General features: G+C 42.2%; 1 long non-coding RNA gene across 1 annotated transcript; it reads left to right on the top strand.

Moving 5' to 3' along the window:
- Window positions 1–2,082: 2,082 nt before the first annotated feature.
- Window positions 2,083–24,005, top strand: LOC119186947 (uncharacterized). Its single transcript, XR_012884010.1, has 5 exons — window positions 2,083–2,233; window positions 4,575–4,650; window positions 14,185–14,274; window positions 19,087–19,182; window positions 23,716–24,005. It is a non-coding gene; the product is annotated as an uncharacterized LOC119186947 (long non-coding RNA).
- The last annotated feature ends 913 nt before the right edge of the window (window positions 24,006–24,918 follow it).

Below are 24,918 nucleotides of genomic sequence, written 5' to 3'. Positions count from 1 at the left end.
CTTCAGCAAGAGACAGCTCAGGGGTGACATCGGGTGAATGCAATTTCCCTAATTCCTCCCGGACAACAGACCGGACGAGCTCCCACAAAGTGTCAGTATTATCCACGACGCCTGCTGAGTAGACTCCTGCTGATGCAGAGGCTACGTCACGATTGTACTCTCGGGCTTTTTGCTGCGGCGTCATTTCGATGGTTGTTGCTTCCGACTGAAACTCAGCAACACTACGGGGCGGATTTCCGACGAGTCCCGCGAACAACTCTTGCTTTACCCCGTGCATGAGGTGGCACAACTTCTTTGTCTTCCGTCATGCCGGGATCAGCACGCTTGAAAAGGTAGGACATATCTTTAATGTACATCGCGACCGTTTCGTTCGTTCGTTGATTCTGTGTATGGAGAGCTGATTCCGCCTTGTCTCGGCGATCACTGTTGTCGAACGTACTCAGTAGCTGCCACTGAAACTCTTGCCATGACGTCAGCGATGCATCGTGGTTTTTGTACCACACTCGCGCAGAGTCTCCCAACGCAATGTAGACGTTGCGCAGCCTGCCCTCCTCGTTTCACTAATTTAGGTTTCCCAGTCTCTCGAAATGCTCTAACCAGTCTTCGGCGCCCTCGTATGGGTCACCGTGAGATACCTTTGAATTGACAGGTTGGCTGACGATGAGTTGTCCCGGTGTAATTTCGCTCGTCATAGTGGTGGTGTCACTTGTCTCCGTCGCCCATGTCCTTAAGACAGAAGGGAGTTGTCTGAATTCAGGCGATTCTCCTCGGATACGACGGCTGACTCGTTGGTGTACCTGTGTAAGCTCCACAGGATGTGGCTGGTCAGTGCTAGGACTTCGCTCCCGTAAGGGGCTCGGAATCATTTACCCCACACCTCCACCAGAAAATGTAGCAGATATAACAACCTCACAACAAGGATGTCCTATTTACAAGTTTTAATTAGGGCGAACCTGTGCCCAAGCCAAAGAAGTGACACAGCAGATGGAAAACGAAACCAAACGTCCGTAGTCCTCGCCTCCATTCGGTTCATATAATGTACAATATATCTTGCTCTTTCTTAGCCTCTACCTGATGCAAATACTGAAAACGACTTGTGTACATGAGTGTGTACATCGAGCATGCAAGGGTTAACAGCGCAAACTACCGGAGGGGATAGAAAAGACGAGAAAATATCGCTGAACAGAACGTGCACTTCGTTTTCGTATTTTTAATCTGCTCCTGTCATTTGCGCTGTTAAGCACTTTCTTCGTCTAACACATCCAAAATTATGCCTGGGGAAACTCGGAGTTAAAATGTTGCTGATATCAGAATCGTTGCCGTAAACGCTTGCGTTTCATTTCAATCGAAGTATGCAATGAATAGAATACCAGATAAGAAAAAAATGATCTTGATTGTATTCATGGAAAAAAATATCAACAAGAGCTGTTGAGAATCTAATATATTGCTTGCGTAGAAACACAAGCTACAAAGTGCTCAAAAGTATGCATGTGATAACACCTGTATAAATTAAAGTGTATGGTTTCAATTTCAAAGAGCTTATTATGCATTGTCCTCAGGGGAAATGTAAGAATTGATGCTGCTTAAAATAACCAAAAATACCCAAAACTGTAAAATAACAATTATTAATCTGAAGTTTCAAACAGACTCTTTTGTGTTTTATATTGTATTATCTTGTGTTTTAAATACTTACGTATACCATGGTGAACAAAAAGCATCAAGACAAGACAAAGGCACTATAGTGTCTGCGTAACACAAGAAAATCATAATGAAGTTCGGTCTTTTTGACGAAAGATCTCGCTATGTGAAAAAAAAAACGGAACATTGTAGTAGAGAAGCTTTGCTGGCCTCTTTGGCGTCATTTCAAGTATTCGCTGAAATGAACACAAATACATGTATCCTTACGCATATAACGAAAAAAGATAATATAAAAAACACGTGCCTTTGGCAGCAAACAAAACAATACTTTCTCCACAAAGGCACACCATTTTATTCGTGTAGCATCGGAGCATGAGTCAGTGTACAAATGTTATTAGCATTTTATGAAAGGCGCCATCTCACATCGGCAGTAGAAGTGTGACTGCACGCGGAAAGCTAGCCAAGGAGAGATAAGGTGTACGACGTACCATGAGCAAGGAACGGTACTTTTCTGGAAAAACATAGGCAGAAATACTGGCGACTGTCCCACCATGGCAGAATATTTTTCGATATTTTAGGCCTGGGCTCAACAACGGTAGAGTTGCACTTCTTTTTCTCAATGCAAGTATTAGGTCTGAATAGGAATTATTTGAAATATTGTCCTTCATTTACTGGGATGTAAGAGATGTAGTAATAAATTATAAAAAAGGGCTCACTAACTTGTAACGAGCATATATTTTGTTTAGGAGTTGTTCTTGTACACTATCTTGTTTGGCTGGCTATATTCTGACCTGAGGGAAAATCAATCAAGAATATCAAAAATTTTTCGTCTTCTCTTGAATAAATTTAAGAACACAGGCAACGCCGCTTACCTTCTTATTTATAAGGAGCCTAATTATTCCTTCATGGACGCTTATTTATTTGCATTGTATTGTTCGTTACATAGGTTGAATCAATGTGTGATCCAGCCATATGTGATTTTCATTATTTGTATTTTATCAACGTCATTTTTTGTATTTGCAACTTTCAGCAATAATTATTTGAAAAAGACAGGAAAGTATTCATAAAAAGCATTTTAATGAACATAACTTGATTAACTAAAACTTATCGCAATGTATTTTCACAGCGGAAACATCCATACACTTTTTTAGTTTTCAAAATCAAATCTTTATTTGTCGCAAAAAATATACACGCATTGGGGTTAGTATATACTGAAGGAGGTCCCATAGCACAAGGCTGAAAGGGGACCTCCTGTTAGAAAATGGCATGTTGATAAGTACAAAAGAAATGGCAACAAAAAGCGATTAAGTAATTATTGGTGCTAAGAAAAACAACGCAAACATGCAATAAAAATGCCAGTAAAAATGGTAACAAAACAATCTTCAGGAATCGTGCATAACTATGAAAACAACAAAACATACAATGAAATGGGAGTAGAATCGGGAACAAAACGGCGTAAATCAATATTATACAGCTATTAAAACAACTCCAATGTGCATGGGCAATAAGTGTGAAAACAACGCACACAATAATAACTGTCAATGTAAGTGAACACCGATATAAAAATTACTATGAGTTAGGAATGCGAGATAAGATGTTTGAGTTCTTTTTTAAAAGCAGCTAATCACAATTGTTTAGTGCTTAGTGGTACTGAATTCCAAAATTAGCTGCAAATGTGGTAGTATGCTTGCCGTAGTTAGTGTGTGCATGTGGTAGTAAAAAGTTGTTGTTTGAGGCAAACCTGATAGGATTAGAGTTCAACAATTGAAATTTTTTTTAAATGTTGACTGTTATGGTACCATTAAGACACTTAAATACAAGACTCCCGAATTCATATTTGAATAAATTAGACACTTGATTGGTGAACTGAATGTTAGGATGCGAATGGCTTGGTTTTGGAGACGTTGTAGTTGAAGGATATGAGATGAATAGGTATTCACCCATCACGTGATACAGCACGTGATATGACTGTGGATGAAGACGTAGTACAACTTAAGCAAAGTCTGCAAATTGAAGAATGGTCGTTCTTTAATTAATGTTCTGATACCATGAGCAATCCTCTGTCTTATAAGTGAAATGTGATGATGGTACTTGAGATGAGTATCTAGAACTACTCCCAAGAATGTGCACTTGGGAGTACTAAGATGACTGTGGCCGTTGATATTAATAGCGGGTGCAGGTGAAAGAGGGTTATGACTAGAATGGAAGAAAATGAACTGTGTTTTATTGGTATTAATAGTTGAACCATTAGCTGTGCACCAGTTCTGAATGTTACAGAAGTCAGAGGACAATTTATTTAGAGGACTTTATCAGCTATGTTATACAAATGCACAGCTGGTCGAAAATTTCTGGCCACAGGGGCCGTATTTTGATGAACAAAAGAAACAGAATTACCAGTGCACCTGAGTACAGGTCCAAAGTATAGAACCTGAAGTTGCGAAGATACTAGGTGGCTTAGTATAGAAGATACCTGATTTTCTGGTCGCAGTGCAGCATTTTGTTCTCTCATTTCTGCCCCCCATTCACGCACTAAGTGGATTGGCTGCCTATATAACTGCTCTGACTGAAGATGAATTAAAAATATTGGAAATTGTTCAACTTCTTCTAACTCCATTCAAAAGCCCACATAATGTTCTCTAAAAAGAATAACATTAGTGTTTCCCTGTACTCGTAACTGCTATTTATATGTGTTGCTAAGTATAAATTTTATGACGCAAATTACATTGGGTGTATGTAATACAGGAGGCATAAATCACTGTGATTTATACTTTTTTTCTTGGAAGATAATGAAGTAATTAGATCTTTTATTTCGGCCGGTAGCTTTTGCCTGAATTGCGTTCACATTTAGTTTCAAGAGCTTCGAGTTAACACACATAGGAATAGTGTGACATTCTCGGCCAACTAGAATATTGACCATCTGTATGCCTTCTTTACAGCCAAAAATAGAACTGAAGTACTTTTTGTATACTCTCCTATTATTTGTGATGCTACAGGTGCTGCAGATAGATACGCGTAAGTAGACCAACCATTGCTTCTAACAGGTGACCAACTCTGGAGGTATGCACACTGGCAGCGTTTTAAGTTGATGTGCACTATTGTTGAACAAAAACTGTGCCTTAGAGCATGCACAATACCTGTTTGTATAACAACTGAGCTTCAGTTGAAAAGTACTACGCGTAAGAATAATATTGTAAATCCTTTAATAAGTTTGTTGAATTGTCCTCATGGAAAGGAAGTACTTTGTCAAAACTTATTTCTCGAACTATATGCTATGTATCGGAATCATCTATTTATCACCAATGTGTCAGCAGGCGATAACGTGCACTTTTGCTGTAAAAGTGTTATGCCTTTCTTCAAAACGTTTGCAAGTAACTGTCTTTAGGTTTATTATTCCACACACAGGCGTTTTATACTAGTCAGACTACAAGGCAATGCCACGTTCATTAAAAAAAAACATTCCAGCATGGCGCTGTTTATATTTTAGTGACGCACAGAGCGAATGATAGTGTTGCAGCTGGTAGCTTTGCGCTGATATAAATGCGCAATTGACGTTCACTGCCTACAAAGCCTCATTTCTCTTTAAAAGGCTGTGCTTGTTCTTGATCAGAGTCTGAGTCTCTTCGTTTAGTACTGCTCGGGTACACGTTACCAGTAGGTCGACAGCTATATGAACCGATGTGTTGTTTGGTAAAAAAGAAAGACAAGAGCACCCGGCGTGCACAGCACAGCACTGAAGCAAAGCCTTTAAGCTATTCTCTTTAGAAGAACCAGTTACCGACAATGTGGTGAACTACACAAACTTGCACAACGACACCCTTGGTGCATTCATTAGGCCTGGGTGCAGCTGAAGGATGTATCCTGTCAAAAGGGTACATGATATTGTGGACAAGTGTGAAGTATACCGGCGTATAACTAGCGGTTTCTGGTCGTGAAGATTTATCCGCACATGCGACAACTGGAGTGCACCTATTTACACATTTCATGCGAGCCTGTTCTTAGAACACATGTGTTTGTGTTCAGGTTGTGCATTAAATCAGTCGTTGCGCTTGGGAATGAAAAATATCGTTAATCTTATGTTCACTTGGACAGGCATGAAGCCTATCGTCGACTACACGTCAGAGCTACTACATTCATCTATCTGTAAAAAATATTGAAGAGTGTCGTGGCCAAGAAAGACGACTGGATAGAGTCACTGCTGTCAGATTAGCAACTAGGCGATACCCGAGTTATGCCAAGGTCCGTTGCCTAATCTATCACTACAGCACTGAATTAGCTTTGAGCCATTGGACGAAGTTGGTGTGTTCAACCTGCAAAACTAAACGCAAGAAGATTATTCTGGGTGTAACCCGAAGAAACATTTTATACATTGGGCCTATACCAGCCTGGAGTTCATTAAGGAAGCGGAGTGTGCAAAGAATGGCAGGTCCTGGTGAAGCTGTGAACTCATGAAAGAAATGTGCAGTGTGATTTCATTTGAAGAACTCTAAGTTAATCATGCTATTTCTGCCGAGTGGGCTTTTTAAATGCGAAGCATTTCTTAGCAAACTTCAGTGACTTTGAGCGTATCTATCTATCTATCTATCTATCTATCTATCTATCTATCTATCTATCTATCTATCTATCTATCTATCTATCTATCTATCTATCTATCTATCTATCTATCTATCTATCTATCTATCTATCTATCTATCTGTCTAGCCACCTATGACTTTTAGCTCTCCTGGCCGTTTGGAGATTGATATTAATACCAAGCTTAGTATGACCAAACATGACTGTATTGTGAGCATAATTGACTAGTCATAACACGAAAATCATGACATGCATGTCATGAAAGGCATAATTTACATTGCACGCTCTTGCTGTTTTTGTGGTGGTTTTGTTCACATGACATGTTGCAACACTGGTATGGTACGACATGACTGCATGACGAACGCAAGCGACAGACCCTAACATGGAAATCATGACATGCGTGTCATGTGACAACATGACTACATGCCACGCTCATGAGGCGCTCTCAGCCATTTCGCTAGCGTCACATGTACCAAATTGGTATTACGGTACGTGAATGCATGACGAAGTATGTAACTGGTGCAAACATGATAATCATGAGATGCGTGTCATGTAACAACATGACTACATGCTACGTTCATGATGTGCTCGCGGCCGTTTCGCTAGCTTCACATATACCAAATTCGGTATTACGTACGTGACGCGAACGGATTATATAGGTAAATTACACATCCAAACATGGTAATCGGGACATGTCATGTAACTCCATGACTTCATGCAACACTTATGATGCGCTCTGTGCTGTTTCGATGGCTTCACATATGCCAAATTTGGTATTGCGCGATGTCAGTGGATGACGAAGGTATGTGACTAGTGAAAACATGATAATCATGAGAAGCGTGCCATGTGAGAACATGACTACATGCCACAGTGAAGGTGCCAAAACATTTCGACTTGATGTGGTGCGCGTGCTCGCCGGCGTTTGTTTCGCCTCGTCACGCCGGCGTTGCAACGCCAGGCGCCGGTCCTGCCATATACTCGCAGGCGCGCGCTGCATTGCTTTGACGCATGAGCGTTCCAGAGCGTCCGGCATCTCCCCATCCCGAAAAGAGTCAGACGCAGTACTGCCTAGGTAATGCATTGGCGCCAAATGCAGCATGTCGCGTTTCTCGCTCGTAGCCGTCGGGCCGTGCCGATGGACGCTGGTCGTACTGGCCGCGCTTGGCTTTAGACTATAGAGTGCTCGCGTTTTTCTAACGTAGCGTTCTGTTAACGTTACGTTGGAGTGTATTGGGCCCTTCATTATGCACTCGAGGTCGTTTTGCTAGCTCCACTTATACCAAATTTGGTGTTATGTGACGTGTTAGATGACGAAGCTATATGACTGGTGCACTTATGATAATCAGCAGACATGTGTCATGTAAGTACATGAGAACATACCACGCTTATAGCGTGCTCGAGGCCGCTTCGCTAGCTCCACATATAGTAAATTTGGCACCGCGTGACGTGAATAGATGACAAAGGTAAACGACACATCCGAACATTATTATCATGCCTCGGAAGTCATTTATGGCATAAATTACTTCAAGCTCGTAACTTTGTGGTGATTTGAAAGTGGCATATCAACCTTCCTCATGGGTGCTTCGCATATCATCGATTCCCACTGTACGTGGGATCTGCCAGCTTTTTCTCATCGCTAGAATTGAGATTTAATTTTTGGAGGGAATCGTGAATGTACCATTCTTTCTGAACACTGCATAAAAGTATGGTCATAATGTGACGATGGTCAGCTCGTCTGCGGGGGGGGGGGGGGGGAGGGGGGAGACAGACGGCTGGCGTATGCCACCAGGCAAAGAGATTTTTCACGTGACAGCTGAGAGCGACTGCTAAAAATTTTTAGATTTCGGGTAAAAATGCGTGATTGGAACTGCCAACCGTTTGTTGTCTTCGAAGTGACACGTGGCAGATAACAATCGAGGTGTCTGGGACCAGCCTGTTTGCTACTAATGAGTCGCACATCTGATACGACTAGAGTAACGAAATGTTTCCCATTATCGGGTCTGCCACATTCAAAAGAGTCACAATATTTTTTTTTATTTAGTACATACTGCCAATCCCTTTTGGGATTATTGCAAGAAAGACACAAACTCTAAATATATAAGGAAAATACAAAAGAAAAAATAATGCAAAACAACATCACTGTTTTTTCCCTTTTTGTTCTGAATGACACAGTTAAGATAAATATGAAAATTCACATATGCCAGATATTTATACACAACTGTGAAATCTCTTTAACGCTGATGCATCATAACAATATACTTGCGAATATACAATCATATTTACACATTAGTACGTGAGCTTTACAAAAAATACGAAAAAACATGCATTCTATGCACAGGTAGTAGAGTGTGGGTAGCTGGATAATTACTAATAGTAATATACATCACAAAAGAAAAGCGCGAAATATTTGTAGTTTTACGTTTGTGCCTTATAAGTCATTTTCAAGCAGCAATACAAAGGTAGTGAGGTGGTATTAGTAAAAGTGGAAGGTCAGTCGTTCCACTGTCGTATGGCTAGCAGAAAGAAAGAGTATTTAAAACAATTTATATGAAACTGATATTCATTTAGAGTATATGAGTGCTTTGGTCGAGTTATTCTTGTGTCTGAAATAGACGTGTACTTAGAACTGTCAACATTTAACTTGTTATGAAATAATTGATGAAGCAGTTTCAATCGGTTTTCCGTTGGGAGTAATCCAGCTGATTTAATTAAAGCACATAGAGAGTCTGAGAGTTGATATTTATTGAAGATGAACCTTATCGCTTTTCTTTGCACTCCCTCTATAATGGTGATTAATTTGTTAGTCGATGGAAACCATGCCGGATTAGCATATTCTAATACTGATCTAACGAGTGTATTATAAGCTAGTGATTTGGTTTCACGGGGCGCTTGACGAAGGTGTCGCTTAAGAAAAAAGAGCCACCTAAGTGCTGTTTAAGTGATGTTGTTCACATGGCACTCCCATCTAAGGTCAGATGTTATTGTTAGTCCAAGGTGCTTGTGCTGCGCGACTACTGTTACCGGGTCATCGTTTATGGCATAAGAAAACTCCTGTACGTGCTGTTTTCTTGTTATTCGCAAAAGAACGTTTTTTTTCACATTAAGGCTCATTCGCTAGTTAGCACACCATGCGGAAACTGTCATCAGTGCATTGTTCAATGTTACATGGTCGACTGGAGAAGTAATTTCTTTGTAGGGTATACAGTCGTCAGCAAAAAGTCCTATGTTGACGGAGATGTCGGTGGGTAAGTCATTGTTAAAAATGAGAAATAGTGCAGGAGCCAAAACGCTACCCTTGAGAACTCCGGAGGTCACATGAATAAGTTTAGAACTAACTGGTGTGGTTAATTTGTAAAAATTCCGTCTGATTGGATAGGTAGTTCTTTATCCATCCTCTAACGGGCCGCTTGCTTAATGTGTGTTCAAATTTTAGCATTTTTTGGTGTGATACGCCGTCAAAAGCCTTTGAAAAATCAAGAAAATTAAGGTCTGTCTGATTCAATTGATCAATAACAAAAAAATACTACCCGAGATGTCATGTATAAGTGCATGAAGCTGAGTGACTGTGGATGATCTCTGTCGGAACCCATGCTGCGCTGGTGATAGAATGCTACTGTGGTCGAGGCAAGTATTTATATGTTTGAGGATGATATGCTCAAGTAGTTTCCATGAGGTGCTAGTAAGGAAGATGGGCCTAAAGTTAGGAGGTTCGGTTTTATTTCCACACTTGTGGACTGGGATAATTTTTTGCGATCTTCCAATCATTTGGTAGAGTACAAGTTGCAAACGATTTTTGATAAATGATTGTTAGATAATAGGATATTTGCTCAGCATATTTTTTAAGAAAGGCATTTGGAATTTCGTCTGATCCGGGGCTTTTTTTGCTGTCTAGTTTCAGTATTAGATTCAACACACTCCTTCTTTCTTATGTTCAGTGGGGCTAGAGCTATGTTAGATGAAGATTTAAAGCTCGGTAGGTGACCATCATCTGCTGTAAAAACGGAATGACAGTATTAATTCAGTACGTTAGCTTTGTTTTCATCTTCACGTGCAGACTCAGCACTGTGGTCGGTCTTTGGCAAAAGGTAATTCCTGAGTTTTTGTGGAGAGGACTTCAAAACATTACTGAGGGTGTTACAAAGGTAAATATCTTTAGCTGCTTTCACTTTTGCTTTCACGGTTTTTATGGCTAGTGTGTGCCTGTTTTTGTGAGTTGGCTGGGAAATTGTTTTCAAATAATTTCTTAGCCTTTTCATCTTTCTTTTTTCATGGATGATGTCGCGTTTTCTCCAAGGATTACGTTTGTTTTTCTTTGTACGGGAAAACACGTAATTATGAATGCAGTGTAGTACGATTGATTTGAATTTTGGCCAAATAATCTCTATGTTACCATTGGGAGCGTCGGCGAGATGTTCGAAAGCACTTAGTTCGTAAAGAAGATAGTCGAGTATGCTGTTATCATCTGCCTAATTGAAATCGGAGTAAGTGGTGATTTGTTTTTGCAGTAAACAGGCATCGTGTACAAGGAGGGCGCATAAGATGATATTGAGTGAAGCATGCGCCCTGCAATGCAGACTTCAAGAACAGGTCCCACGATCTGGTGGCCCAAGCAATAAGTTTTGAAGACTGGCCTGCTCGTACGCGCAGGCCAGTCTTCACTGCACATGTTTAGTGTGGATCTAGCGTGGACTTTTTGAGCGCTTGTCCTTCGCATCCGAAAGATTTGTGCCAGCTCTCGTAATTGAAGATTTGCTGGCATCATCAGAATTGTGTGGTCACCCCCATGTAAAGAAGAAAAGTCGACGCAAGTACTGCGCTGTCAAACACTGCCACAGTCGCGAGGAGCCGCCAGGCGTCAGGCTGTACACCTTCTGGTCTGAGCCTTGGGAGAAACCACGAAGGCAAAAGTGGATTATCGCGGTGCGACGGGTCAAGCTAATGAATTCCTCTTTGTAAATTGAAATCGCTTTACATTGCGAAAGCAGCAAAAGATGAGCTTGAATCTTTATTTAGGAGCAATTGTGTGACACATTTTTTGTTATTGTGCGGGATTTGTTACACAGGGTGGTTGCTCAAGGCAAGTTTATTGTTAAATATTTAACGTATTGCTGGCTGATCTTTTTGCATTCAAACTGCGAACATCGTCATCACAAAATAAAGAACATTCAACACAATTTTTTCGACAGCCTGCGACGCACTGTGTTGCCCTCTTGTGGCATCTGTTTTTTTTAATGCGAATGTCTTTCTTAGTTGGGCTATGTCAGGCATCCAGCGTTGTCTGCGGTGGTGTCCGCACGCTGGAAGGTGTTATCTCTCCTCTTTAACGCCCTATTCTATAGCAACAGCTTCGGGCACACGCGCTTATCCTCGCCCCTAGCAACTGGAACATGTGGTGTGATAGTAGGAGAGGGTAGGTGTACTGCTTAGCGGCTATTTTTCTCGTCGTTAACTGTATTTTCTCCCGGCACCCCATCACAGCGTCCACTCAAGCCTCACTCTTGACCGTTTGCTGACTGGGCGCCTCTCAAGAACATCCGGAATGTGTGCTCAAGACACCGTTGAAAAATGCCAACTCTGAGCCGAGAACGTTGATGCCCCACTCTCCCGTCCGCTCGCTCCTCACTATCAACCGTTCGCTGGCTGGGCACCTTTCAAAGTGATGGCAGAAGTCAGTGAAAGCGAATGTTTGACGAGAACGGTACCCTCTCTCAGTGCAAGAAATGCATTCGCAATTTCTCACTGTTCCCTTCGGGGAGGGGGGGGGGGGGCTTTTTTATTGTAAGGATCTCAGTAAAGCGTGTTCACTATTAGGAAATCAAAAATTGTGGGTTCACTCGAAGTCGTGCTTCGTTTTGTTCCTGCTTTATGTTCTTCGGGTGCTGGATGCTTCATGTGGCATTGTCGTGATTTACGGTGGTGGACAAGGAACGGCAGAAGACATGCACTGTCATGCATGTCTTTTGTGCGCTGGGTACTTTGCGCTATTCATTAAAGCTTTTTGACCGCAAATAATCTATTAGTACATTCCTCTACATTGAAAATGGCGAAAAAATGTGTGGCACTCCAGTAGGAGAGAAAATTTATAGTTGAGTGAACACGGTAATACTTTTATAAATTATGTTATTGTGTAGCGTATTTCAATACTGTTATTATTATGACCCTTTCATTGATTGACACTGCTGCAAATTCTGCAGCTGGTTGATGGCAAATAGACTTCTTCTGTTGATTTCAATTTTAGGGACTCTTCCAGAGGGCAGGCTGGTTATTGTCCATCAAGCGGCAAGCATTCTTTCAGTAGCGAGGGCCGAAATTATTCATCAATGCCTTCGGCCGGCGTCAAACCACAATCCAAACCCGTGACATCGCACGCTGTCTGCATGTGCTGGTGACTGAAAAGGTTTCCGAGCAATTAGAGTTGTTGCGCAGTGCAACATTGAGGAGATATGTCATGTCAGAAGAAGACGAGACCACATAACACGACGTGACAATCTGAAGTAACAGTGGAAAAAAAGGCTTGAAGGCCACTGACCTGGGGGGGGGGGAGGGTGCCTGTGTCATCAGCGACAATAACATTGATGGGGTTGATGTCAGTGCGCTGGTAGCTCCTCCTGACGATTTTTTCCCTAAAGCTGATTTTTATATGGCAGGTACAGATACTACGAAGTTCCCTATGGGCTAGTCACAGTACCCAAAGCCACTGAATATGTTGGCGAGTTGCTCAGGGAAAGCCACTATTGAATATGTTATGGTGATCCAATGTCCTGTAAAAGTGTGAGCTGGGGTACGGGCCATGGCTTCAAATCCAAGCCTTAATTTCAAATCGCCTAACTATATATAGGTGAAGCTACATGTGGTGATAGCGCTCTTCTACGTGTTTCGCAAAGTGAATGTGCAGCCGTATTGGGAAGATGGGTTTATGTCACTGCACCGGCGTTTAGGCTGCTCAATGTGGTGATCCTCTTTTATATCGATCTGTATTTGCGAACATGTCTTACATATACGAATATTGAAGGCTTCCGTTGCAAGGGAAGGAACATATCCAACGTTACGACGCCGGAAATATTTGAAGTTGCCCGGCGACATCAAGCTAATACTTCTTCTACATTCGAGACATAAAACATTCCGCATGTCTATGCGCGAGATGCGTAGAGCTCTGTCACAACTTTATTCAGCACAAAGAGCTTCAAATAACAAGTAAAGCATTTTCTCTTTGTATATGTGGCAGTTGAACATTTGAGCGCGAAGATGGGTCTCAAAGAAAGCTGTTGCAGTTTTGTCCAGGTAGCAGATTGTCCAGCAGCCCAGCACAATGTCTAGCGACACTAAGAAAACTGCACTCACGTATAAATGTTTATGCGTTCGTACTCTGCAAGCAGTCCTCTATGGTCACACCTATAGAACAGCAGAAGTTGTCAGAGGTGCCTAAATTCTACTAGCGTTAAAGCACGAGCTCTTATTTTTCCGGTAGGACACAGATGCCATTTCCTCGGCCAGGGCTGAAGAATATTTCAAACCATGACTGCTGCTGAGATGCGTTGTGAAATGTGTCGTATTCAGTGCCTCCTCTAATGTGCCTAAAGGTTGACACAATTCATAATTATATTAGTAGGTTAGGAGACACATACGTTAATGAAGAGGAATTTTTTCCATCTCGCCGATAATTCACACTTGTCGCTTGGCGGCATTTGGCAGTATTTTTGGGTACATTGGGAGCACGGCAAAGACGGCAAAATGCAGATAGGAAACAGATCAGTGCTGACTCACATCCAAACTGTTATATTTCAAGAACAAATGAACGTGAAAGTACTGTAAAAAACCTATTTGCACTTTGTCATTCTCGCGCTGTACCGAAATGCTGCCCTACCAACTAGACCAACTTTCATCACTAATCTTCGACAGCACTTTACTTACGCGTGTTCCTTCAATATTATTACAATAATATTATTACAGTAACCCCTTACCCCCTTTGTTTCGCAGATAGTGCTTTCTAGTATGCTAACTGCAATCGACCTAGGCCAAAGCCATATTGCTACGACAATGGCCAAGAAAAGTGCTCCTGTGTCTGCGGTAAGACCTGCAGAGTCGTGATTCATCACTTTATATTGACATACCATTAATTTCATCATGCTAAGATTTTGTCACGTTCATTATCTGAATCGCCCGTAACAGTTATAATTAACAATCGACTTGAACTCTTTTGTACATTTTGGGCTGACTACATTTTGTGTATTCTTTCGCTCACTCGTCAACTTGAAGTCAACAACAACAATCGCATGCACTTCATGCTAAATAAATCTAGTTGTTCAGCGAGTTCAAAAAAGCCATTCACATTGCTAAAAATCTTCATCTCTAAAGCGCTTTTCTTAGGCATGGTAAGGTAGAAAACGTTTATTGAAAGCCTGTCGAGTGTGTTCAAACACTCATCGGGCCACTGCTACGTAGGGACCGGATGGCCTAGCCTCTTGAGTTCATCATGTGCCTGCTGAACAGCTAAAACATAGAGTCTTATTTGAAAAAACTTAAGAGAGGACAGTTTTATAGGCTCCTGCGTCAAATTTGGGTTCACAGCACTCCAGACGGTCGTTGGGAACCTTTGCAGCTTTCGAGATAGCAGACTACAGAGAAATTCGGCAGATACCACGTCGTTGGGAATCGACGCTATGCGAAGCATGCGGTGACACGGTGACCATGTTCCAATTTTTTATAATTGAGCGACATGTCATGAAATGACACTAAATATATGTACAAATGTTGCATGCACAGACATATGTTGCAGAGTTGCAAATGTTTATATAACCACTTGTGTGCACTTGCGCAATGATGCCATTTGGGACATGGGTATTAGCAGCACCAGATGCTGATATGAAGCGTTGATGCTCGCCGGGATGCCGGCCCTGTACACTGCTACATAAATCAACTTCAGCGTGTGGTAACTAACCACAATTGATGTTGCCCCGACGTGACTGCTGTAGTAAAGGAGTGCATATGTAATGTTTATTAATTGGGTAGGCAGCACTTGAACCAATACGGACGTTTCACAAAGAATAGCGTTCATTTGTAAAGTAGTTCCGAGACCTGGCGTAGCTGTGTGGTAGAATGCTTCATTGCCACGCAGAATTGTTTTGTTTGACCCAAGCTGGAACGCTGAAATTTATTCTATGCCTTCATTGAGTCGATGCCACCGATGTTGGGTATTGCTGAATGCTCACAATTTGAAATTACCCATGTGTGTTTTTGTTGTTCTTGGGTAGATACTAAGTAAACCACCTGTGGCAAATACCAGCATACTATCGACACACACCCGCCTGTGGGTATGTGTCACTGCCTGGCGTGAAGTGTTTGACGACGCACGTGACGGGATTGTGACAATATATATGTCTTGACCAGCGCGTCTTATTCGTCGAATCTTTTTACCCTACCATTTTTATTTTGGTTCAGGCTATGTTAAGCGGGCGACCAAGAGGGTGCCAAAATCATGAGCATAAATTACGCACCAGATAGACATACAGGCAACATTGTAACGAGAGCCGCAGAACAGCAAAACTACTATAAACACGCACAACTACACATACGGTGCACAACAAAACACTGCAGTAGTTGCCGCAGCATCTGACTCCAGCATGAACAAAAAAAAAAAGAAATTAGAAATGTTGGCCGCGTTTTCTTTCCCACCTTCTCGTAAATTTTCTCTTACTCATTCCCAAGCAGTTGCCACAGTGAAAACAGAAATTTTAGGTGCCATTCAGGCTGCAAACTAGGCAGGAGTGTTTATCGAGGCAGGTATGCTTATCGTGTTTTATATCATCGGCTGTCTCTTCTTCATAAAGCTAATTTATTCTCCTCATCATTCGCCTTTTGTCAAATATATGAAATAAAGTCTTGGTAAACAGCGGCAGCACCTTCTGGAATGGCGACAATACAACAGTCATGAGAAAGCCACACAAAAAGCACTGTTAGTGTTTTGTTGGATCAATCACCTCAAAAAATTATTTGGACAACTCACTTGTGTATAAATGCGTGTCTTAGATAGAGTGTACTATATGTTTGTATATATGATCATTGTATATTTGGTATCACTCAACAGTGACAAGTCAAGCCGGAGATCAGTAAAATTTTTTTGCGCGTTCACTGCTTTGCTGATTTCCCGTCAAAAGCTCACTAATAAGCATCCAAAGACGCATGTCAATTTAATGTGTTTTTTTACAGCCCGCATAAAATCGCAGGTGCTTCTTTAATAGAAAACGCGACGCCCAAAATCACGCACCATTTGAAAGCTCGTCTGCAACCACCTCAATATAACAACAGCAACAATAATAATAATAATAATAATAATAATAATAATAATAATAATAATAATAATAATAATAATAATAATAATAATAATAATAATAATAATAATAAATTATTATTATTATTATTATTATTATTATTATTATTATTATTATTATTATTATTATTATTATTATTATTATTATTATTATTATTATTATTATTATTAGAGGGGCCCATGCTTTACCAAGGTCCTATAAAATAGTGGTTGTGAATTTCAACCGTAAAACAAATTGATAATTGAACTACCAAATACGTTTAGCTCTTTGGTCTCTGAAATATTTTACAGCGAAAGCTGCTACGAGAACACCAAGGGTGACGAAACTGTACGCTGCCACCACCGCTGCTGTCCATAATCATTATTGCGCTAAATAACAAACATAACGGATGTAGTGGAGAGGCAGGAGTAGAAGGATGCTGCTACGTGGAATGCCCAAAACTAAATATTTTGTTTGCAGTTCACCTTGCGCCAACTGCTTTTGCCACACCTGTCTTCACCGACGCCAGCTTACGTCTGCAAGCGCAACTCTATGAAGTAACACCGACATCACCAGCTGATGTGCCAACCCCAGGAGCTTTTCGAAAACTAGACAAAGCTACTCATCTCTCTCCACCATTCAAGTGCCACTGGCTGCACAAAGTCTCTCAGTTGGTACGGGCACCTTTCCTTCAACAACTCTTCCCTCATACGCCGCCGTGCCACTCTAGTGCTCTCGACGATCACTGCGTGCGTGCTTCAACCAACGCGTGCCGACTTCTACAACGCATATGCTGCGCTCCAACTCTGCTTTCCTCTCCCAGCGCCAACGCTGATGATGAATGATATGTGGGGTTTAAGGTGCAGAAACCGCCAAATGAATATGAGAGACGCCATAGTGGAGGGCTCCAAAAACGTTGACCACCGGGGGTTCTTTAAAGTGCACCCAAATCAGAGCACGTGGGCCTGCAGCGCTTCCGCCTCCATTGGAAATGCAGCCACCGCAGCTGGGATTCGTTCCCGCGACCTGCGGGTCAGCAGCCGAGTACGTCAACCACTAGACCACTGCGGTTGCGACAGCGCCGACGTTGATGCGCTTCGATGTGCATGATCGTCAGTGTAAGACGCCGTCTGAGTCGCTTCTTTCCCTGCCACATTGCCACATCTCTATGATTGCTCTATTGGCAAGTGGCGTGCGACTGCACAGCAAAAGTGAGCGCTATGTCTTCTCCATCCAGGCCACCCATCTATTCTGATCTCAGCGACGTCACTGGCCTGCGAGCGCAGATGAGCCATCTGAAGCCGGAGGACACCTGGTTCACGACGAGATGCATTCGATGGTTACGCCTTCACGTCTCGCACGCGCCGGCTAGCGGTGCTCACGGAGGATGTCTGTCCAACGTATCGCGTCGTGTTTTTCACTAAGGATATAAATCCTACCTCTGCAAGAAATACACATATAGGCAACATTGTGTCAGTCCCGACCTCCGGAAGAAAACTGAGGACCCTGTCATGACTCTGTTTTCTTGACCGGGGGACTGTATAATACTTTGATTGCGACTCCGTCTAAACGGTGGGGGGCCTGCCACGTGGTGGCTTACTGACGCAGCGACGATGATGAAATTGGCATTGGGGCGAGGAGGCGAGCGCGCGGGCCATGGAATGAAATAGTTGGTTTTCGTCATTCGATATAGCCGTGTCCTTCTCATACTACCTTTCAGCTTCATAGCGAAACCAATGCAGAATTAAACTGGGTTCAAACCTGGGAGCTTCTCGTGGAAGCACACTATTCAATCCCAAAGACGTGCTAGTGCTCGACACTACTGCGCGAAAATCTATACACAGACATTATGTTGGGATGGAACCACGTTAACACACCTATACAAGGTGGTAGAAGAGTAAGAAAACAATCAAGCATCATTTTATGCGAACGGTTTATCAAGGCACCATGCAATATGTGGAATGCGTAAGTAGTGGGTTGTTGAAGGCTTTCTACTCATTATAAAATGCTCAGTCGTAAGTGCTCATCTTCACCAGCTACTGAAATAATAGATATATAGATAGATACATAGATAGATACATAGATAGATAGATACATAGATAGATAGATAGATAGATAGATAGATAGATAGATAGATAGATAGATAGATAGATAGATAGATAGATAGATAGATAGATAGATAGATAGATAGATAGATAGATAGATAGATAGATAGATAGATAGATAGATAGATAGATAGATAGATAGATAGATAGATGTGGTTTGACGCCCTAAAACCACCCTATAAGTATGAGAGACGCCGAAATGGAGAGCGCCAGAAATTTTCCTCACGTAGGGTTTTTTAACGAGAACATAGGCCTACAGCATTTTCGTACTGTAGCACAATATCTCTAGGTGTTCGTATCGTAGGACAATGGCTCTACAGTACCACATTAGCTCTAGGTATTCACGTTTTGCCTTTTGCCAACTTGCTTAGGTTCTTGCACTCAAATGCTCATGCACAAGAGAACTAGTGAAAACAACGTATTTAATTGCAGTGTGTGCCTAATATACCATATTTTTTTTTCAATAGTGAGCCCCAGCACTCCTTGCACGCAAATACCAAGCAATGGCTGCAACCTCAAAGAAAATTGCTCAGAAGGTCATGGTGTCTGCCTCTGTCGTTGCGGTAGGTGCTTTGTTATTGCAAAATCATGCACGCTTGTTTGACCATCATGAACATTTATTTCGAGGTTTTTTCGAAGCTTCATTAAACAGAGCATCTCAACTACTACATGTTTGATTATAGCATATGCATAGTTCGTGCGTTGCCACAAAGATCATTTTTATTTAATTTATTTACCTGAACATTAGGTCAATGATCATGCCTATTGTATAACTCTCCACGCTGCCATACATTTTAGCATTTCAGTAACAAAACTTAAAAAGTGCTTCGAACACTTTCATTATTGTTCAGACAACTTTTCTGTTTAAATTTCGAAATGCAGTTTTCTTTATCACACTGATGAATTGCCTAATCAACCTAATAATCTAGCTACAGGCGTGTGTACAACCACGTATGTGGTGTGTAATTATTTATTATTTATATATTTGGTGACACATTGGGCCAAGTGTAACGAATACCTGAAAACATGCGTATATATTTACGTACCTAGCGCTCCCTACAGCCAAGTGGTTCATTCATGTGTATGAAAGCATCTGTAATGTTTTAGATACATCCGAAAGCAAAAAACAAAATGTGGCAGATCTCACGTACCTGTAATCGACGTTACGCAAAGCATGCGGAGGGTGAAGGTGACCATGTTGATTTTTTTTTACTGAGTGACACGTCACAAGATGATGCTAAATATATGTACATTTGTTGCACGCACCGATGTACGTTGAAGAATTTCAGTTGTCTATATAACCAGTTGTTTGCACTTGCGCAACAATGCCAACTGCAACATGCATATTAGGAACACCAGAAGCTCATATTAAGCGCTGATACTCGCGAGGATGCTGTCCCTGCACACTGCTACATCAATCAACTTCAGCGCATGGCAACTAATCATAATTGACGTTAACCCAACGTTACGGCTGTGTCGAAGGAGTACATAAGTAATGTTTTAAAATTGAGTAGGCAGTTCTTAAACCATTTTTTACGTTTCACGAAGATTAGTGTCTCTTTGATAAGCAGTTTCGAGAGCTGGCGTAGCTCTGTAGTAAAATGCTTCATTGCCAAGCAGAATGCTTGGGTTCAACTGCAGCTGGTACACTGACATATATACTTTGCATTTGTTGGATCGACGCTACCGATGTCGGGTATTTCTTAACGCTCGCGCGCAAGAAAAATCGCCGGTGTGTATTCTCGTCGTTCTTGGGTAGATACTAAGTGTCAATCGCCTGTGGCACATACCCGCATACCAGCGGCACATATCCGCCCGTGGGTATGTTCCACTGCCTGGCGGGAAGTGTTTGATGAGGTACGCGACGGGACTGTGACAGTCTTGACCAGCGCGTCATATTCGTCAAACCTTCTCACCCTCTCTTGTTATTTTGCTTCACGGCAAGTTAAGTGGTTGACCACAAGAGCACCCAAACTTAAATGACTAAATATATAGATAGATATATAGATCGATATGGTTAAAGTAGCCTAATTTCACTAAAAATGCTTCATCTTTAAAAAATTGTGATACTTGCGTGATTGGTTTCCATCTGCGTGATTGGTTTCCGAAGGTGCATGCGCCCTTCCTTGCTGGAATATCGCGAAAAGCAGTGGGGAGGCAAGAGTGAGTTTTGTGATTTTGGGTGCCTTGGTTCTGGAAAATCAGCTTGTTTCAGATTATACCACGTGTCTCCACCACCTAACCAGAACGACACGGCGCCGTACAAGTAAAATGGAAAAAGCAAACTATGCGCAGTTTTGTTCATAGAAGATATCCGAAGCTGAAAGTCAAGTGTGAACGTAGCACAGCGATACCATCAAAAATATGTTATGTTAAGATAGTTGAGGGCAAAACCAAATCAATGGTGTTAGGCTGCGTTCATTTTTAGTCCACTGGCCCACTTTCGGCCGATAAGCGTTATTGTGCTTGTGCCTCAGAAAGAGAGCAAAAGTATCACACAGGAGAAAACTTGTTCTTTAAAGGAAAAATGTACTTAAGGAAAGTCATTCGAGGAAGATAGTAAGTGCGACCTTCTCCAAAGATTAAAATTGTAACTATTGTTACAGCAGATTTTTGAGCACTGCTGGGAGATTTGAACTGTTATCTTCATGTCCTTTAAAGGTCACTGTTGTGCCTGAAGGGCGATAAAATGAATGCGACACAACAAATTTGAACCTCACACGAAGAGCGGTAAGCAGCTGAAAATTTTATGCGCGTTACTCAAGCACCAATGGCGGAATAAAGGAATACACACAGCGTGAGCGCGACATACAAGTTGCCACAACTCTACACTCTCAGTAAGATCATCAAAGGCAAAAATGGTCACGCGAAAAAGAAATACACTGTTATTCATAGCACGACCACGAACTGTCCCGGTTTAACTTAACTAGCCGCTCCTTCGTTTCTTTCAGCTATAGCAGCTCAATGCGTACGCAAACAAGGCCTGCATAGCGAGAAAAACTGACCTTCGTGCAGTCTGTAAACACCACGAACTTTGCTGCGGACGTGAAACCCTCTCTCTCACGCATATGCGTAAGCATGGCTGACCACTTTTATGAGTCAGGATACAAGTCGGGTGTTCAAACACCACCCTAACTCTGCAGAACACCATAGAAATATTCATAATCGGGGGTCCAAGGAGCTAGGGGAACGAAGGAGCGTGAATCTGCAGGGCGTGTTGCCACAAGGCCCTGTATCACCCTGCAGGGTGAGGAGTTTTGTTCGACGCCCAAGTATGCTGTGAGCGTCGAACAAAATTGGAGGGCGCACGGCCTCTACCAAAGATGATAAATACGGCGCATGTCAAAGGCACGTGCAAGCCGTGAATCGCATTCTCTGCTGGCTTCGTTTCCTGTCATAGTGCTAGATTTATACTGAGCACCTATCTTTCACCAAAACTAGAAATCAAGCGTGAGCTTCCAGCGACACGACGCCATTATAGCCATAGCAGATATGCAGCATGGCCAATGACTAACATAATTTCATTGCTCCACTTGTGCTGTCCCATGCGTTTGACATAATGGCATGTGCGCTTGCACACTGGAGAATAAATGACAAATGGTATAATTGTCTAAGGCAGCGCGCTAAGCAATGGAGGGTTGGTTGACGCAAGTCCCGGTGACACGCTTGGAAATATGTTGGGGGTGAAGCACCTAAGCTGTGAACTTGTCGATGTATCATAGAGGCGCATTCAACACAAATTCCACTATTCGCTATGAGTTGATATACCATAGATGTCATGAAGTAAACCTTTGTCGTTACTGCCTAAAGTTGATATCTGGCTTAACAGTCGCGTAAACCACTCTTTGAGATATATTAGTTTTGTGTTGACGCTTCGCTCGCGCCTAACCACTGAGATTGTTGAGGAAGGCAGTGGTTATACCAACAGAGAGCTCGTGACGTTAGCGTACACCTTGAACACCTTCACCTCGACCTAGTTGTTCTCGGTGGGAAACACATCCAGCAAAAATTGCAAGGCAGCACCCACCTACTGAATTCCCGGACCCAGATAAGGGTATACATGGAAGCGTGACACCAAATCCGGTAAGAGACAATACAGCCGCTGCCGAACATGAGGTGAGAAAATTACCTTTCCAATGGGCTGTTCACACCGTTGGAGCTAGCCCTTCACGGCTACCGTAGTGACACACAGCTATGCTAGGCATTGCAAAACAGAAGGAAGTGAAGCGAAAAGAACAGTTTTTTGCGACACCTCATGGCAAGACAGCCGGCTTAACAAGTTTCTCTGTCCACCCTTTGTTAGGATAAAATATACATCACTATGCTTCAATTGGCTTTGCCTGAGTGGCCCAATACATGGGTATGCTTTTATTTGCTCAACCCTGCTCCATTCCCTCTTCTCTCTCACATCCTTCCTGTTTAGCCTGTCTTCCCTGTGCTGCCGCTTTTCAGAACACTACTAGGTGGTTATGCTGCAAATGTTTTTGCCTCATTCACGCGATAAATGACTGTGATATGCTTTAAACCATCCGCTCCTTCTTTAGCTCCAAACAACTCTTAATTATTTTCCTGCCCTCTCTGTGCTATACCATACATTATTTTGCTACAGACTAATTTGTCTCATTCACACCAAGCAATATGATATGACAGAAGATGTATGCATCAGTTACCAGATTGTAGCATACGTCAGCTCGAGCCCCTGAAGTGACCCGCACGGAAAATTCGCCCTTATCTTCGTCGTTGAGAATGCGGAGAGGTCCCGCTCACCTATCGGATAGACAATATGCTGAGCTATGTGGTGTCCAGAATATCGCTTTGCATTCTCTATCTCTTATTTGTTTTGAGATAGCTTGCTAGGTTTGTTTAGGTTCAGTTAGGTACGAAAGCTCCACTTTGTCTTATTCATCTTAGCGAGCGTGTACATAGAAGAGCACTATATTGAACTACGCGATATTCAACATACCTTATGTGGTCAGGTTAATAAGGAATATGTAATGATACAGTGAGTTACCAAGTAAAAATACGATGATGCAAGCACATTCATGGGCCCCTAAGTTTGAAACTTGACATGTCTTTTTGTACGCCTCTGCTTACAGAAGTCTGGTAATGAAGGAGCCAGCAGGAATATGCCATGGAACCAACCGATCATGGAAATGACATCATCCTTCCAGCTCTCTGTTGAACTACTTGACTGCAAAGAAAGCTTATTAATACATGAGGTGGCTTCAACTCTCTCTTTTATGAAGATATATTTGTGAATATGTGAATAAGTGGGGGCTGCACCGTTGAGGTTTCGGCAATAAATTCGTTTTCCCTCTCTTATGAACTACACCATAAAAATAGTGCGTGCTTGTATGGTAAAATAAAGATTACATTTTCAATAAAATTTCACAGTGGGTGTCTAACACAACAAACAGTTACCCAGATACTCGTCGTATGCCATGACAAGCTTTTCGGCAGCTAAAGCGACCACTGCAAGGGTGCTCAAATAAAGCCCATGTGGCTAACTCTAAAAATAACGAATGAAAAAGACAATTGAAATGCCTAAAATATACTTTTGTAAAGAGGATAAGTGACACCAAGTTTAATATTGGAGATATGGCATTTATCAATTGCTTGGTAAGCATAATTTTTTAGCGACGTATGAATGGCGTCCGTTACATAGACAGTATTATATTTGTAGCCCAAAGAGCACTCAAAGGCTCAACGGCGCGTTCGCGGTCATGAGACATCGACAACATTTTTGTGTTCAGCGAGCTCCTTGGTCACGCCTCAAGTGCTGAGGGCTGATGAACGAGCAGCGATTTAGTGTTGTCATTTCGGTGTCTACATGTGGTACCGTCTGGCGGCAACGCCTGGCTGCCTGGTGACGGCTTTTCTTGCTTTGTTTTGCTTGGTTCGTGCAGCACGTCTGTGTTCATCCTGCGTATTTGTTGTGCCGCTTCGGGCGATATGTCATAGAGTCGCGAGCGCAAATATGACTATTGAAGCTACGGTCACTGAGAACAAGTAGCAACAGGCATGACGTGTCCATATGTCTTACTAGTCAGCCTTACCATCCATCGCGCATATGCCTCACGAGTCACACATCGATTTCAAAATCACTAGTCAAAAGCTGGAGAGTGGAACCGAAAAGAAATCGCAGCATATACACGGAGTGAATGATGATGAGTGGGGCGAAGCGTCCGTCGGCCCATCTGTGCTTCCATCCATCCGTCCGTTCTTGCTTCCATCCGTCCGCGCGACTATCAGTGAGTTCATCCATCCGTCCATCCGTTTGTCCATACGTTCGTCCATGA

The sequence above is a fragment of the Rhipicephalus microplus genome, chromosome 6 (assembly GCF_043290135.1).
Source record: "Rhipicephalus microplus isolate Deutch F79 chromosome 6, USDA_Rmic, whole genome shotgun sequence".
In the NCBI taxonomy this organism is placed as follows: Eukaryota; Metazoa; Arthropoda; class Arachnida; order Ixodida; family Ixodidae; genus Rhipicephalus; species Rhipicephalus microplus.
This window is presented reverse-complemented; position numbering and strand designations above follow the sequence as displayed.